The sequence below is a fragment of the Podarcis erhardii genome, assembly GCF_964252035.2.
Source record: "Podarcis erhardii genome assembly, chromosome: 9".
NCBI lineage: Eukaryota > Metazoa > Chordata > Lepidosauria > Squamata > Lacertidae > Podarcis > Podarcis erhardii.
The window spans coordinates 32,635,464-32,651,637 of record NC_138512.1 but is presented as its reverse complement, the minus strand read 5'-3'; the positions used below and the strand labels follow the sequence as shown (position 1 = coordinate 32,651,637).

At 40.2% G+C, this 16,174-nt stretch overlaps 1 protein-coding gene across 1 annotated transcript in view; it reads right to left on the bottom strand.

Annotated features, from left to right (window-relative positions):
- Positions 1–16,174, bottom strand: part of GPM6A (glycoprotein M6A) — a 180,067-nt gene that overhangs the window by 139,339 nt on the left and 24,554 nt on the right. The window lies entirely within an intron of this gene.

The window sequence follows — 16,174 nt, the reverse complement described above, 5'->3', positions numbered from 1 at the left end:
AGCTCTCATCATCCCATATCATTGGTCATATTAGCCAGGGCTGGAGTCTAGAAGCATTTGGAAGGCCACAGGTTAGCTACCTATGTATGAGAGCACAAGGAACAATAGTTGCAAATCTTGCAGCTTATTTCTACCATTACAAACACAATCTGTGAATTTTTGTGGCATCATTGAAATGGAAGCCCACAGAGGCATGTTGAATATACAAAAGGGACATTTCTCAAAAGGCAAAATGGATGTTTCATGGAATCCGAGAGTAACCCAAGACACCCAAAAGCCATCTGAAAATAAATCCATGTGTTGCTTTTGACAACGGTGCAAAATAAGCTGAAACTGCAACATCTTATGCTGATGCAGAAATATATATCCTTTGTTTCATTTGACATGCTTCCATTTCACATCAGCTTGAGATAGTGCTCACCTATGAATTTTGTTTCCATATATAATGCACCTAGTCTAATTTAAAGCAGACTACAGAAATGAAATAAATTATATCCCCTCAAACCCTTCAAAACTCAAGAATGGTTCACAACTAAAGCAATAGTCTAGTCAATATTCCCCTATATAAATATTGATGACCAGATAAATGTGGCTGAATTTGCCATGGGGGACTACCATAGAGATGTCTTCCTGATATTCAGATGCTCTAGACAGGTCCTGGTCCACCTGCTGTGATCTTTACTCTTGTATGAAATGTATCCCAAAATGTACACTATGGTGACAACCCAAGCCATGTCTTCTCAATGATAATATGTACTGCCATTGATTTCAACAAAACATGGTTGCACTGAATGACTCAATTAAGCTATTACAATAATAATAATAATAATAATAATAATTTATTATTTATACCCCGCCCATCTGGCTGAGTTTCCCCAGCCACTCTGGGCGGCTCCCAATCAGTATTAAAAACAATACAGCATTACATATTAAAAACATCCCTGAACAGGGCTGCCTTAAGATGTCTTCTGAACGTCAGGTAATTCTTTATCTCTTTGACATCTGATGGGAGGGCATTCCACAGGGCGGGCGCCACTACCGAGAAGGCCCTCTGTCTGGTTCCCTGTAGCCTCACTTCTCGCAATGAGGGAACCGCCAGAAGGCCCTCGGCGCTGGATCTCAGTGTCCGGGCTGAACGATGGGGGTGGAGACGCTCCTTCAGGTATACAGGACCGAGGCCATTTAGGGCTTTAAAGGTCAGCACCAACACTTTGAATCGTGCTCGGAAACGTACTGGGAGCCAATGCAGATCTCTCAGAACCGGTGTTATGTGGTCCCGGCGGCCACTCCCAGTCACCAGTCTAGCTGCCGCATTCTGGATTAATTGCAGTTTCCGGGTCACCTTCAAAGGTAGCCCCACGTAGAGCGCATTGCAGTAGTCCAAGCGTGAGATAACTAAAGCATGCACCACTCTGGCGAGACAGTCCGCGGGGAGGTAGGGTCTTAGCCTGCGTACCAGGTGGAGCTGGTAGACAGCTGCCCTGGACACAGAGTTAATCTGCGCCTCCATGGACAGCTGTGAGTCCAAAATGACTCCCAGGCTGCGCACCTGGTCCTTCAGGGGCACAGTTACCCCATTCAGGACCAGGGAATCCTCCACACCTGCCCGCCTCCTGTCCCCCAAAAACAGTACTTCTGTCTTGTCAGGATTCAACCTCAATCTGTTAGCCGCCATCCAACCTCCAACCGCCTCCAGGCACTCACACAGGACCTTCACCACCTTCACTGGTTCTGATTTAAAGGAGAGGTAGAGCTGGGTGTCATCTGCATACTGATGAACACCCAGTCCAAACCCCCTGATGATCTCTCCCAGCGGCTTCATATAGATATTAAAAAGCATGGGGGAGAGGACAGAACCCTGAGGCACCCCACAAGTGAGAGCCCAGGGGTCTGAACACTCACCCCCCACCACCACCTTCTGGACACGGCCCAGGAGGAAGGAGCGGAACCACTGTATAACAGTGCCCCCAGCTCCCAGCCCCTCTAGACGGTCCAGAAGGATGTTATGGTCGATGGTGTCAAAGGCCGCTGAGAGATCCAGCAGAACTAGGAAACAGCTCTCACCTTTGTCCCTAGCCCGCCGGAGATCATCAACCAGCGCGACCAAGGCAGTTTCAGTCCCATGGTGAGGCCTGAATCCCGATTGGAAGGGATCCAAATGGTCCGTTTCCTCCAGGCGTGCTTGGAGTTGTTCAGCAACCACCCGCTCAATCACCTTGCCCAAGAATGGCAGATTTGAGACTGGGCGATAGTTGGCCAAGTTATTACAAGAACAAGAACAAAATCATTTAAAAGATCTTTGAACAAACTTGGGGGGGAAATGTGTCGAAAGGTTAATGCAAATGATGCAGTGAAAAAAGTGCAGACAGATGTTGTAATGTTCCTGTGATAACTCAGGTTCTAAAATTGACACTATTACGAGGCAGTAGTTTCAGTACTCTGTTGCCTTGTTTGTAATGTTATTTATTGACTAAACCTTAAAAATTATTTCTATAATGAAAATGAATAACGATATAGCATTGAACAACACATTCCTTCACTAAGATTTCCCACCCATCCACCCAATCCTTGTATTCCTTTGACAAAGAAGTTTAGAATCAGTGTTCTTTTCCAGTGGAAATGAAATGAAATATAGGTACCAGTCTCCTCTTGTGTACACCAACAGCAGATCTCAGAACACTTGAACTTATAAACTTTAAAAACACGCATGCCAAGAAATACAAATAAGTAAATAAATCAGATTTTAATCTATTTAGCTATATTTTGTTTTTATTGCAACTCATCAAGCATATTAAAAACCTTATTATCCAAAACCTGCTTGTTAAGCCAAGTGCACAGTGCTCTTTTTCTAGGTACTTGATAACCATCACCAACCTACTAAGAGTAGAAAGAAAGGCACCAAATATAGATATAAGACTGAAGCATGAGTATTAGGCTTAAGCTCCACAGTATACTGCCGCCACCGCTACAGTCATGGTCCAGTTTCTCCCTGAGAAGGCAAGGTGTCCTGCCTAAGGTAGTTAGTTATGAAGGAGAAGGCATTTTTGGTGGGATACAATGCCCCCCTCCTGGACAGACTCTCCCAGCACCCACACCACTGTCCTTTTGACACCAGCTGTCCTTTTTATTTTAATGGTAGCAGGGTGCAAAATTTTGAGGAACTTTTAATGTTTTAAGTTTTATATGGTTTGCTGGTGGTGGGTTTGTCTCTTCTGTTTTTTATTAGGATTATTTATTTTTGCTTGTTTTGTTTGTTAAAAATATGACTTCCAAACAGAATTGTTTACCACCCTCAAACCATTAGTTGGCAGTATAAAAATGTTGTTTGTAATAGATGAATATATAGCAGTCTTTAGAGGGGTTTTTTTTTAAAAAAAAATGTTACATAGAATATTTTTCTCCCTTCAGAAATGTATCTTTAGCCATATATATATGAAAATCTACGAAAGCAAATATATATATATATATATATATAAACTTTACACCATTCTAATATTAAGATTTTCAATACACAAGTTGCTGTTGTTTTAAGTGTTATGAATATGAGATGTTTTTCCATTATAGGGAAATCAATGTCAGCTATCCCCACACAAATCAAAGAAATACTGAGAATGTAAATATCTTGTCTGTTCTAATTTCTTTTTCAATTGGGAGAAACAGCTGGCATGGATTAGTGTTTTCATTCATTCTGTGGCTTATTTTAAGAGGCACATGCATTTAGTAAGCAGGCAGAGCTATGCATTATTACTTGAGGTGCAATTCACCAAGAACTGCTGCTGCATTAGCTCCTGGGTACGACCCATTAACATTTATGGAACTTGGGAAGCAGTAGAGCCTGGTGCATTGTCCTGAGTCTATCATGGTCCTTCAGCTGTCATGTGGATGCCATTCCCCCCCCCCTCTCCATATCCTCAATCCAGGGATTGAATCTGGAGGTTTGGGGTGTACAGTATGCACTTCATTGCTGAACTGTGGCCATGGATGAGTGGCCCCTAAGTAGAATGCATTCTATAATCACCAATCAATCAGGCAGGACCTATCCATATTTAAAATGGCAATACATTTTGGATTTGGAGGAGCTTCATCTTCTAGTGCTATCCACTACCACATTTCCAAAAGGCACAAAAGAAAGTCTAAATAGAGGCTTTTATGTCACTTCCAGACAAATGATCACCCCAGGAGGGCAGATATGCAGCAGGATAAATGCTTCCTTTCATTTTCCACTTTGTTGCAATGCTGTTGGTTTTGCTTTATTGTGCTACATTGCCGCTCTATTGGACTTTAATTGTTTTGACCTGTCCTGGGAGCCAAATTCTAGTTGAAAAGCAGGTTCCCCCCCCCACAAAAAAAAGTAAATTCCTTTCTTGTGTGCTTGCAAACTGTTTCCAGAACATCTCTTCAAAATGCCCTAGCCTTCTTTTTTAAAAATAAAAATAAAAAGCAAAGCTTATGGATTCCTATCAGTGTGAAGACCACACACAGTCTGCAGTACAGTGGTACCTCGGGTTAAGTACTTAATTTGTTCTGGAGGTCCGTTCTTAACCTGAAACGGTTCTTAACCTGAAGCACCACTTTAGCTAATGGGGCCTCCTGCTGCTGCCGTGCTGCCGGAGCACGATTTCTGTTCTTATCCTGAAGCAAAGTTCTTAACCCGAGGTACTATTTCTGGGTTAGCGGAGTCTGTAACCTGAAGCGTATATAACCTGAAGCGTATGTAACCTGAAGCATATGTAACCCGACATACCACTGTATTGTCAAACTTAGTCCATGGGGTTGATAAAAATCTGGCCTGCTAGCAAAATCCAGTTCCCACCCCTGATCTACACTTTGGAAGTAAATCACTTTCCAACTGCTTCTATGTATGTGTGGATGAAGAGACAGGTAGATAATATACAGTACAGCACTCAGTCATGTTGAGTCTCTACCTACAAACTGAAGTGATACAAATCAGATTTAGGTCTACCATCTGAAGATCTCAGGGCATTTTACACCATAAAAATACAGAATAAGACCACAAAGCTAATAATAATAATAATAATAATAATAATAATAATACAGTGGTAACTCAGGTTAAGAACTTAATTCGTTCTGTAGGTCTGTTCTTAACCTGAAATTGTTCTTAACCTGAGGTACCACTTTAGCTAATGGGGCCTCCCGCTGCCGCCACATGATTTTTGTTCTCATCATGAAGCAAAGTTCTTAACCCGAGGTACTGTTTCTGGGTTAGTGGAGTCTGTAACCTGAAGCATCTGTAACCCGAGGTACCACTGTAATACCAAACCAATAACACACACACCCCACACACACCCAAACACATTTAGAAGGACATAGACTATTAATTAGCCCAAGGCCTCTTTGAAGAGCTAGGCTCTCACTGTGGTACGTTGTGCCACCACACCAAGCTTTATTGCTTTGTTTTCCTTCAAAACAGCTACAGACGTTCTGCATGTTTGTTTTTCAGGCTTTTTAAGCATGGGTCCAATTTATTTGTTTTAAGAATTACAATGAATTTATAGAGAAAGAAGGAGGGGGGGTGGGAAAACATACAATGAACTCATGGAATGTGTAATATAAATGTTAAGTGTTATTACTGTTGGTGTAAAAAAAACCCCCAGATTTCCAATGCTCGTGATTCCATGCAAACACATTCAATTAATACTGCCCTAAAGGCCAAATTAACTGGTGCACCCAGCTGATAAATAAAAGTTATGCATGCCAAATCCCAGACTATGAAGTCCCAGATATACCAACATTAATAAGGTTGCTCTAAAAATGGATAAATTTTTGATAAGCATTGGAGTTTAATATTCATCCTGATATAAATTAATTAGTGTCTGTGTCCGGTTTAATTTGTGACAGAGGCAATTTCAATTCATTATTCTACATTCTTGGGAACACTCACTTTTAAGTACTGAAGTACGTTGAGATATCTTGTTTCTGAAACATCTTGAATGCTTTATTTGCTGAATTTATCTATCAGGAATATAATATGTTTACCAAATAATTAGATTGTTAACTCCAAAACAATTATTTCCATTATCTTTACAAATGGCAATCATTTAAACAAAATTTTATAATGCATCATTGATTGAATTTCAAATTCTATCACAAAACTACCATTTCTTGATTGCTAGTATTGAACCAAGATTACCAGTCCTGTTTCTTTGTCCTGTTTGGAACATTGGATGACATGAGGTAAAGGAAGAAGACTCACACTGCTCAGAGTACTGTACCATCGTATGATTCTTACATGAATCATTGTCTTATTTTCAGCATTTTCCCTACCTAATTCATAAATGCCTACATTTCATCTTACCTATTGTAGATTATGAACATCTGGAATTTAGAAAGGCCTTTTCAGCAAGCTGGTCTAGATCAGATCCAGGTCATCACTTTTAGTAGTTTATCATATAGAGAGTTTGGATTTGATATCCCACTTTATCACTACCCGAAGGAGTCTCAAAGCGGCTAACATTCTCCTTTCCCTTCCTCCCCCACAACAAACACTCTGTGAGGTGAGTGGGGCTGAGAGACTTCAAAGAAGTGTGACTAGCCCAAGGTCACCCAGCAGCTGCATGTGGAGGAGCAGGGAATCGAACCCGGTTCACCAGATTACGAGTTCACCACTCTTAACCACTACACCAAATTGGCTCACAGGTTAACCAGGTTAACTGTGTATTGTAAATTTAAACATAACCTGAACTGAACTTACGTTTAACTAGTAGTCTCATCATTTAAACTGCAAGCTTGCACCTATCATCACTAGATTAACAGAAGAAAGTTGCATGTATTGTGAACATGTTTGCCCCAGTTCATGGTAAGAATGTTACACATACAGGAAAAACTGCACATGCACAGATACCTATAAGATTCCACAGTGCATAAACAGCAAAAGAATACTCAATATGCTGCTCTATGATTCTCTTAAGTGAATGGCTCTGCAGAGATCTTTCCGGATTCATAAAATGTACAGTAAGTATTGCAAATGTCCTCCCAGAACTATCTGTATCAGGTGAGAGTATGTATCTGTATTAAAGTACCATATGTGGTACTTATCATGCACTTTGCCTTCTGCACACAGAAAACTGGATCAAGTCCAGAACTTTAAACCAGACATTTTTTAATAATATCCTGTGGAAGATGCCTAAAATTATGGAGAAGAAATGATCAAGAAATCTAACACTTTAAGAATTTTTAAGAAAACACATCACCAATAATGTCTTCCTGACAAAAATCTAATAGTTCTAAATGGAATATTATGCTTATGTGAATCCTCCAAATATTTCTAAAATTATTTAGGAAATAATGCATTATAATCATTACTTTCTGGAAACCTTGGTGATATAAGTTGACTGTGCAACCTGTCAGCAAAAGACGTTATCCATCTAGGAGTGTGACATAAAGAATATAGCTGGAATTGTATGGAAGGTATTATTAGGGTTGCCATATTTCAGAGTACTGCCTTTCTCAAATTCTCCCCAGATGTCAATTCTGCCTTTGAAATCCCAGTAATGTCTGGGAAAACCAAATGTATGGCAGCCCTAGTATTATATGCCCAGAATAAGAATCCAGACTAAAAATAATCTGAATATACTTATATTTATTAACCCTTTTGTGTCTCATGGCATAAGTTACTACATTATGTATAATGAAAGCATCACAAATCAATGTCAGTAGCAAATGATCTCAAGAACAACTAGCCATAGGAAAAAGTAATCTCTATGTCATGGGTTTCTGGCTAGACACTATATGTGGCAATCAAAACAATGTGTAATCTGCAGGGCACTCTGAATAACTCTGAATAAGTGCCAATGAACAGCTCTGTCCCACTAAGTGGTTTCCTTAACTGGCAGCTAGTAAAAATGTCTGCCAAGCTATCATTTAAATTTAAAGATAGCCTAGAGGACCAAATAGATGAAATAAGGGATGATCAAAAGGCAGGAAGAAGCAGTAATTAGACACAGACTACAAACTGCAATGTCATTCGAAAAATAGGAGGCAGCACCCGAATCTAATACAAACAGGAACTTTTTCAGGCTCTGCAGCTTAGGTCCAGCCCCTTTTCAAATTATCGAACCAGTCTCTATGGGCTGGGAAGCATATTAAATGAAAGTATTCTCCCTTAAGGACTGCCCCACAGCAGTAATAAATCAAGTTTCATCAGATGGCAAATCAGTTAAACAGAAAGAGAAACAAAGTGTTTAGGTTTCCAATAGCAAGTTTAGGTCTTCTCTGATCAACATGAATGTCAACCAGTTACTTCAGGGTTCCGGTTGTTTACAAGAGGCAACTAGATAACAAATTCCAGAGGACTATTCTGTTACAGAAAAGACACTCTATTGCTGACCTGAAAGTCTCTGTTATTCATTCAACAACTCAAAGGGATTCTCCAGAATGAAACTCTAGAATTAGAATTTACCAGCAAATTTGCTTAAATTTGTTTAGGATTCAGTCAAGACTAAGGTTTTCTCTCCCATCACAGGTAAACATAGCAAAGTTGGGAAGACAGTTTAATTACCTTAAAAAAAAACAAAAACATAATATATTTTTAAGGTTATATAGACTTCTACAAAATACAACTTTATCAAAAGGATCTGATGACAATCTACATAATCCATAAATATTTATAGATCGCTACAGTATTGTGTAATTACCAATTGTTAGTGTAATCCATGAGTTGTGCAGTGTAACAACTGTACAAATGTGAGTTTTCACATTGTGAAAAGTTATTTACATAAACATGCTCTCATTCCATAGCCTCTTAATTTCTCCATCTGATTTTCCATGCTGCTAAACCTATTTTAAATGGTAGCAGTAGGTGTGCAAATGGGGGGGGGGGGAGACCTACTGAATTTGCCTAGTTTAAAAATGGATGTACTTTGCAATGCCTGTCATTCTCACACAGAGTTTCTGAGACCACAATGCACCAAAGTAGGAGTGAATTTGTTTGCTGGGTTAACATCCTAGATTGAAGTAAATGAAATTGACTATGAATCTGCCTTGTCTTGATATCGCCATGATATATACGGTCCATGTTCTGATGTTTGTAACTGCAAACTGAAAAGGACATCGCAGCTGAAGATTTCCACGCAAATTGTAATAATTTGTAATAATGAATTAATTTGGCAGCACTGTATTGTAAATAGTTCTTCAGCTGAGGGAGGGAAATTGCCTTATGCTGGGAAATAGGGCAGCACCCTTATTCTGTTTAAAGAATATTTGCAAGTACTTTTTAATATTCTCATTCGCAAGCTGCCATCTGTCTCATCCTAATCCAGCAATGCAGCTACATAAGGCAGCTAGTGTATGATGACCCTGTTCCTGGAAAGGGTAAGGCCTTTAGGCTCAGTAGCCCAGCTGCTAGAACTCCAGTCATGTGAGAAAACGTTAGTTTGCCATATGCCAAGACAGCTTTGTCTGAAGGGAGCGGGGGCAAGAGCAGGAAAGTGTTCTTCTGAGCTTTGCAACCTACGGTATGCAACTTTTAAGAGTCTGCACTGATTAGGTTAACATCGAGTAATAAAGGCATTTTATTAAACTTGCTGTTTGGGGAGTGTGGTTACGGAACTAAGATTTAATGAAGACACATATACCCCAGCAGGGAAGTATGAGAAATCGCGTAAAAGAATGAAATAAATTCCCAGGAGGCTGAAAGTAATTTTATTGCACAGATTACAAGCCACTGAAGGCTGAAAGCATTATTTCACACAATTGAAACCAAAACATGTATAGCACAGAGTAAGGTGGAAGATGGACTCTTTCCACCATTTTATTCATCAGAAGACTACTTTCTACAGTCATCAAGCAACGAAAAACTAGACAAGGTTTTATGGCTTTGTAAATGGTTCAGGATTGCAGATTTTAAGGGTCACTGAGACATCCTAAAGCATTCCCCAAAAAATGCTTCAGCACATTAGAAAAAATAAAAGCATTTATAAAATCCCATTTGGACAAGCCTGTTATTCTTTAAATGATTCAGACACATGTAGAGTTGCAGCCAGTGATGAAGTCCTGTTTCCAATGGAAACTAACAATGGAATCCATAGAACACAATGAATTTCAAATCAGCTGGTAATGTTGGAAGAATTTCTTCAGGTACAGCAAGTATCCATGCTAAACACCAAAGATTGATGCCATAAGCTACAAATCACTTTGAGACATTTTTTGTACAATGCGACTAAGGTGGAACGCTTTTTACATCGTTTTGAAAAAATACATTGAATTTGCTATAGCTCACAGTCCCCATCTAGTGTCACAACTGTATATTGCACTTTACAACACATTCAAAATGTTTTATTTGCAGCTGTATAGCTGAGTCCATAGAAATGTAATAATATAATGAAGAAGAAGCCTATATCCACCTATCTGGGAATAAATAAACTCCACTGAACTCAATGAGAGTTTCCCCCTGCTACCCCATCTGGAAATAAAAACTTGCTAGCTATACTAAGGTAAAGGTAAAGGTACCCCTGCCCGTACGGGCCAGTCTTGACAGACTCTAGGGTTGTGCGCTCATCTCACTCTAGAGGCCGGGAGCCAGCGCTGTCCGCAGACACTTCTGGGTCACGTGGCGAACCGGCACCAGAGCAGCACACGGAAACGCCGTTTACCTTCCCGCTATAAAGCGGTACCTATTTATCTACTTGCACTTAAGGGTGCTTTTGAACTGCTAGGTGGGCAGGAGCTGGGACCGAACGACGGGAGCTCACCCCGCCGCGGGGATTCGAACCGCCGACCATGCGATCGGCAAGTCCTAGGCGCTGAGGTTTTACCCACAGCGCCACCCGCGTCCCATTCTTTAATACTCACTGGTGAAATTAAATGTAAACATACAGATACTTTTCAGTGGCATTAGCCCCAACTTAGGGAGCCTGGAATAAAACTGGAGAGTTTATGCCTTCTCTGTCTCAGTGCTGGCAATGAGTTTTCTGAACATGCTATGTTAAAGCACATTTTAAAATCATAATAGAATAGCTCACTGCAAAATCTGTCTCACACTTTGGTTACAAAAGCACCCTTGCATTTACCCATCCTGCAAATTGTATAATTTACTGCCTAAATGCTGTTTTCCACCATCCAAGGACCCTGTGCATTTTGTGTAAAGTTGGAGACAGACCTCAGTTTTCAATGGGGAAATCAGCCATGTTTATGCTTCTTGTTCCCAGCAGGCCTTGGTATAACCTGATGCATGCATAGTACCTAAACAGCCACATTTGAGCGTCTTCTACCTTCTCCCCCCATCCCGTCTTAAGACTGTAACCAGATGCAGACTTCCTGGCTTCAACAGCAGTAACAACAACAACAAAAACTTATTCCTCCATCCCAGCTGTTGTTCTACTTATCATCTATGCTGGAAAATGTGGCTGCTTGCATGCTACTTTGTGATATTTTTGACCTAATAAGGAGGTGTTGTCCTAATATGGACTTTGGAATTCCCTAAACATTAACCTTTTCAGAAATTTAAAATGCACAAAACACTAAAAAGACTGAAATCAGGCAGTCAGTACAGAAGCTCCAGTGTTAAGTGTGAACTAAAGTCAGTACACACCATCAGCTGGCATATACTGAGATAAAGATAGGAAACACTGCCTTCCAAATACTGTACTATTAATTAAAGTTGGAGCGCCTGTACCATGCATTTGGGGGTGGGAAGGAAATAGATACATAAAAATGGTTGTGATATACACTTGGTAGCCATTTCAGCCAGAAAAATTATCTGGCGAAATATTTTTTTTTATTTTATTTTTAAGTCTCCAAGCAATTGAAGAAAAAGCAGAGAAGTTTATGTGGTCTCCTTCACAAATGTGTTCAAAACAGTTAGCAGACTTTTAATGAGATTACTGCTCCCAATATGAGACTAAAAATCCCTCTGAAGCGCTAGGGGATCAACTGAACAAGGCCTTTCCAATTTACACCTCTGAAAGCCAGAATGGCTAGATTGCAAGTGATATAAATTCATGTGAATGTTTTATCCTTGAAGCATTATTATAATTTTCTCCCTCATCTGTGTCTTCCAAAGATGATCCTGAGCAGCTCACAGGAATAAGCAAAAGCAAACACAGTATCAAAATAGCAATCAATGTTACAATATAAGCAGAAAAAAAATGAGGTCTAATAATATACAAAAGCAGCATTGGCAATAATAATACAAGTCATACAATCACAATCAAAAGTAGGCACAGCACCACTGCACAGAATGCTGAGGCAAATGATGGCAGCCTATGACTGTTGACTCCTGTGGGTGGAGGGGATTTCACCTGGGGAAAAGTCCCCGTGATGTGCCTTCCCCTTAAGGATTGTATATTAAGCTGTTTTCGTCTAGTTTATGGAGCCATCAACATCTTCCTGACATTATCAGCTATTCTACTGATCCTCACACTCATCTCAAATCTATCTGCATGTCTACCAATTGACACTTTATAATAAGGAGCAAAGAGTACTCTGTTTAATAACTCTGGAAGCAAAGGGCTGAGTATGAACTTGGGTAGACAAAGGCTGTATTCAGACATGGGGTTTAACTGTGTTAGTTGAACTGGTCACAATGTTTATGCTTCTGTGCCTGTTTCCATCACTCCTTTTACACTTCAGTATCTGTTGTGTTATGGAACTGTACCTTTTTGATCAATATATTGCCACATCACACTAAATTTTTAACTGTATGCCAGGATACACCCAATTTGATCATATGCCATTTCAGTGCAAAATGCCTGCGATTTTTTCCTAGAAATGATTAACACAAGTGCTGAACTCCTGCTAGATTCCACTAGATTCCCAGAAGTGGCTTTTAATGCCGCATGAAATATCACATAAAATGCAGAAATTAACAGGCAAGGAAACATTGGGGAGACAGAATAAAGTGCCGTCTGAATGCAGTGGAAGATAATAGCCATCACAACTAATCCATATACCAGCAACAGTAATCATGGTTCCCTCGAGATGTTGTTCAACTCCAATTCCCATCATCCCTGAACATTGGCCTTGGGCTAAAGGGAAATGGAACTGGGAAGGAATCATTCTGGCTCTCTCTGCCACATAGGTAAAGGTAAGGGGACCCCTGACCATTAGGTCCAGTTGTGACCGACTCTGGGGTTGCGGCGCTCATCTCGATTTATTGGCCGAGGGAGCTGGCGTACAGCTTCCGGGTCATGTGGCCAGCATGACTAAGCCGCTTCTGGCGAACCAGAGCAGCGCATGGAAACACCATTTACCTTCCCGCCGGAGTGGTACCTATTTATCTACTTGCACTTTGACGTGCTTTCGAACTGCTAGGTTGGCAGGAGCAGGGACCGGGCAACGGGAACTCACCCCGTCGCAGGGATTCGAACCGCAACCTTCTGATCAGGGACCACCCACGTCGCTTCCCTCTGCCACATACTTTCATGCTATTTGTCTAGTTTACTATTATATGAACCTTTGTAAATAGATTTCATTCCTTTATAGCAGTTTCACAAGTATTTGTCATAATCGAAAGTACCACATCCAAATCTTTTATGTGTACACAAGGATCTTTAGATCTCCACTGCCTGAGGTCACAAGCTGTAAAAAATAGTGCAAAGGAAAACCACCATAAAGAACTAGTCATCCCCCAATGTGTGCAAGGCTCTCTGAATCCCAACAATTACTGGCAACTCTACTTGGAAAAGCAAGAATGGGAATCCCAGCTCATTCTTCTTCAGAGGTTTATATTTTAATGTTAAGATAAACCATGGAAGCCATAACTGCTTAGAAGTACTGTAGCACTGTACAGTGGTACCTCAGGTTACAGACACTTCAGGTTACAGACTTCATTAACCCAGAAATAGTACCTCGGGTTAAGAACTTTGCTTCAGGATGAGAACAGCAATCGCGCGGCAGGTTAATAACAGTTTCAGGTTAAGAACGGACCTCCAGAACAAATTAAGTTCTTAATCCGAGGTACCACTGTATTTACTTTTATTCAGAAAAGTAGGTCTTATAGTGAAAGGGATGTCAATGTTTACAGTCCAACTGTAATTCTGAAGAAATTTTGACTGAAAAGCAGGCAAACATTCGGTTAAAAAAAATCCTGCTTTTGTTCCAGGGATCTAAAGTGCTACAATAATTAATAAAACAGGCTACTCTTGTGCTGACCATAAAAAACAAATTGCTCCTTCATAAATCTCCACATTTATAGAGCCTGAGGGTGAGGAAAAATATTGTTTGTAAAAAGAGAAAGAGAAAGAGAGAGGCTGGTGCATGAAAAGATATAAAATAGACTGTGCAAAAAGAATAACTCTGCACTTTTAGTCAATGGCAGCTTTTGTGTCTACCGAACCTTGGCAGGGTGAGTACTTTGAATCTACAGTACTATTTAAGTGACAAGAATAATAAGCTTCAACACTTCCGCTGGAAGAATAAAGTGTTTGTCAGGACTGTTATAACTTTCCTGGGATTCTTTTTAAAATAAAAAATAAAAAAGCATTAAAAATAGCTCAGAAAACCTACATCAAAGGCTGTGCCAGTAAACGAATGTTGATATCTCTTTTCCATGTGAACCACAATGCAGGAAAGCCTTCTACAAAGATATTTCACTGCAAAAGAATAAAATGCCCCTAGTGTAGAATTTTTATACTAAGAACTTTGCGCCCGTTGCATTTTAAAACTGTTTTGAGTCGCTAATGCGTGAACATTTAAGGATAATACAATAATTTCTTACAATATTATATTTCTTATGAGATGCTTTTTATTCTAAGAACAATATGCAAGTTGGCCTTGCTTGGTGCACTTTTAATTCCAGTAATGGAATTACAACCACTGAACAACTTTAACTCCAGCTACACACAACTTAAAATGTGCTGGGGAGGTAGTTTCAATAAAAATGTGAAATGGCAAAATATACAGCAACTACATAAACAAAAGGATATCCTGGGAAACCAGATCAACTTTCCAGACCAGAGTTCCTAAATGGTGGTGCAGTGTTCTTTTACAATGTAAACAGGAGAAATGAAGTACAGTGGTACCTCGGGTTAAGTACTTAATTCGTTCCGGAGGTCCGTTCTTAACCTGAAATTGTTCTTAACCTGAAGCACCACTTTAGCTAATGGGGCCTCCTGCTGCTGCCACACCGCCGGAGCACAATTTCTCTTCTTATCCTGAAGCAAAGTTCTTAACCCAAGGTACTATTTCTGGGTTAGTGGAGTTTGTAACCTGAAGCGTATGTAACCTGAGGTACCACTGTAAAGCTGTAAGGTTAGGGAAGACTAATACTTTAAAACTTACCCTAGTTTGCAGTTTTCTTCCTCCCCTGTTTGACTCAACTAAATCAAGGACTCTTATAACATTATGGTGTCACATATCCAATTATAATGGGTTCCCCATGGGTAAATTGCATTTCCTGTCATATTAAAAGGTGCTGCAGGGAAATGAAGTTCACCATCACCACTGCCAAGAGAACTGAACTGATTCTCCCTGTCTCTCCACTGCAGCCATTTCATTGCCCATGCTTGATGTGTGTCAAGGCCCAGTGTGTCAAGACCGGCTTGGCAATGTGGCCACAGTTGCTTCCTACTCCCGTTCAACGTAAAGGTTGCTCTGCACACAAAAAACAAGTCTTTTCATACTCTTTGTTGCATGCCACCCCCCACCATATATATATATATATATATATATATATATATATATATATATATATTAATTACTGAATGGGTGACACTTTTCTCAGAAGATCAAAGTTCTTGTGAAAAATGCCCCACTATTTGTTTCTACAATAATCACAAGGCTATGACTTAGAATAAAAGAAATGGAAGATATCCTGAGGATCATGTAGTCTAAACCTCTGCAATGCAGGGATATTGTCCCATATGGGGGATGAACCTGCAATCTTGGCATTATCAGCACCATGCTCTAACCAACTGAGCTAGCCACTTGGACTTGTGGCTATGATCATTTTAGGATTTTGACAGTTCAGTCAAACGTACTACACTAGGGGTCGCCAATCTTTTTTGAAGTTGTGGGCACATTTGCAAACAGGGGTGCCTGTTGTTGGCACCACATATGCCCCACAACACCCCCCCCCCTTTTATTGGCTACAATTTACCCTGTATTTTTGCTCTATAAGACGCACCAGACCACAAGACACACCTAGTTTTTGGAGGAAAACAAGAAAAAAAATATTCTGAATCCCAGAATCCAGAACAGGAAGAGGGACCGCTGCACA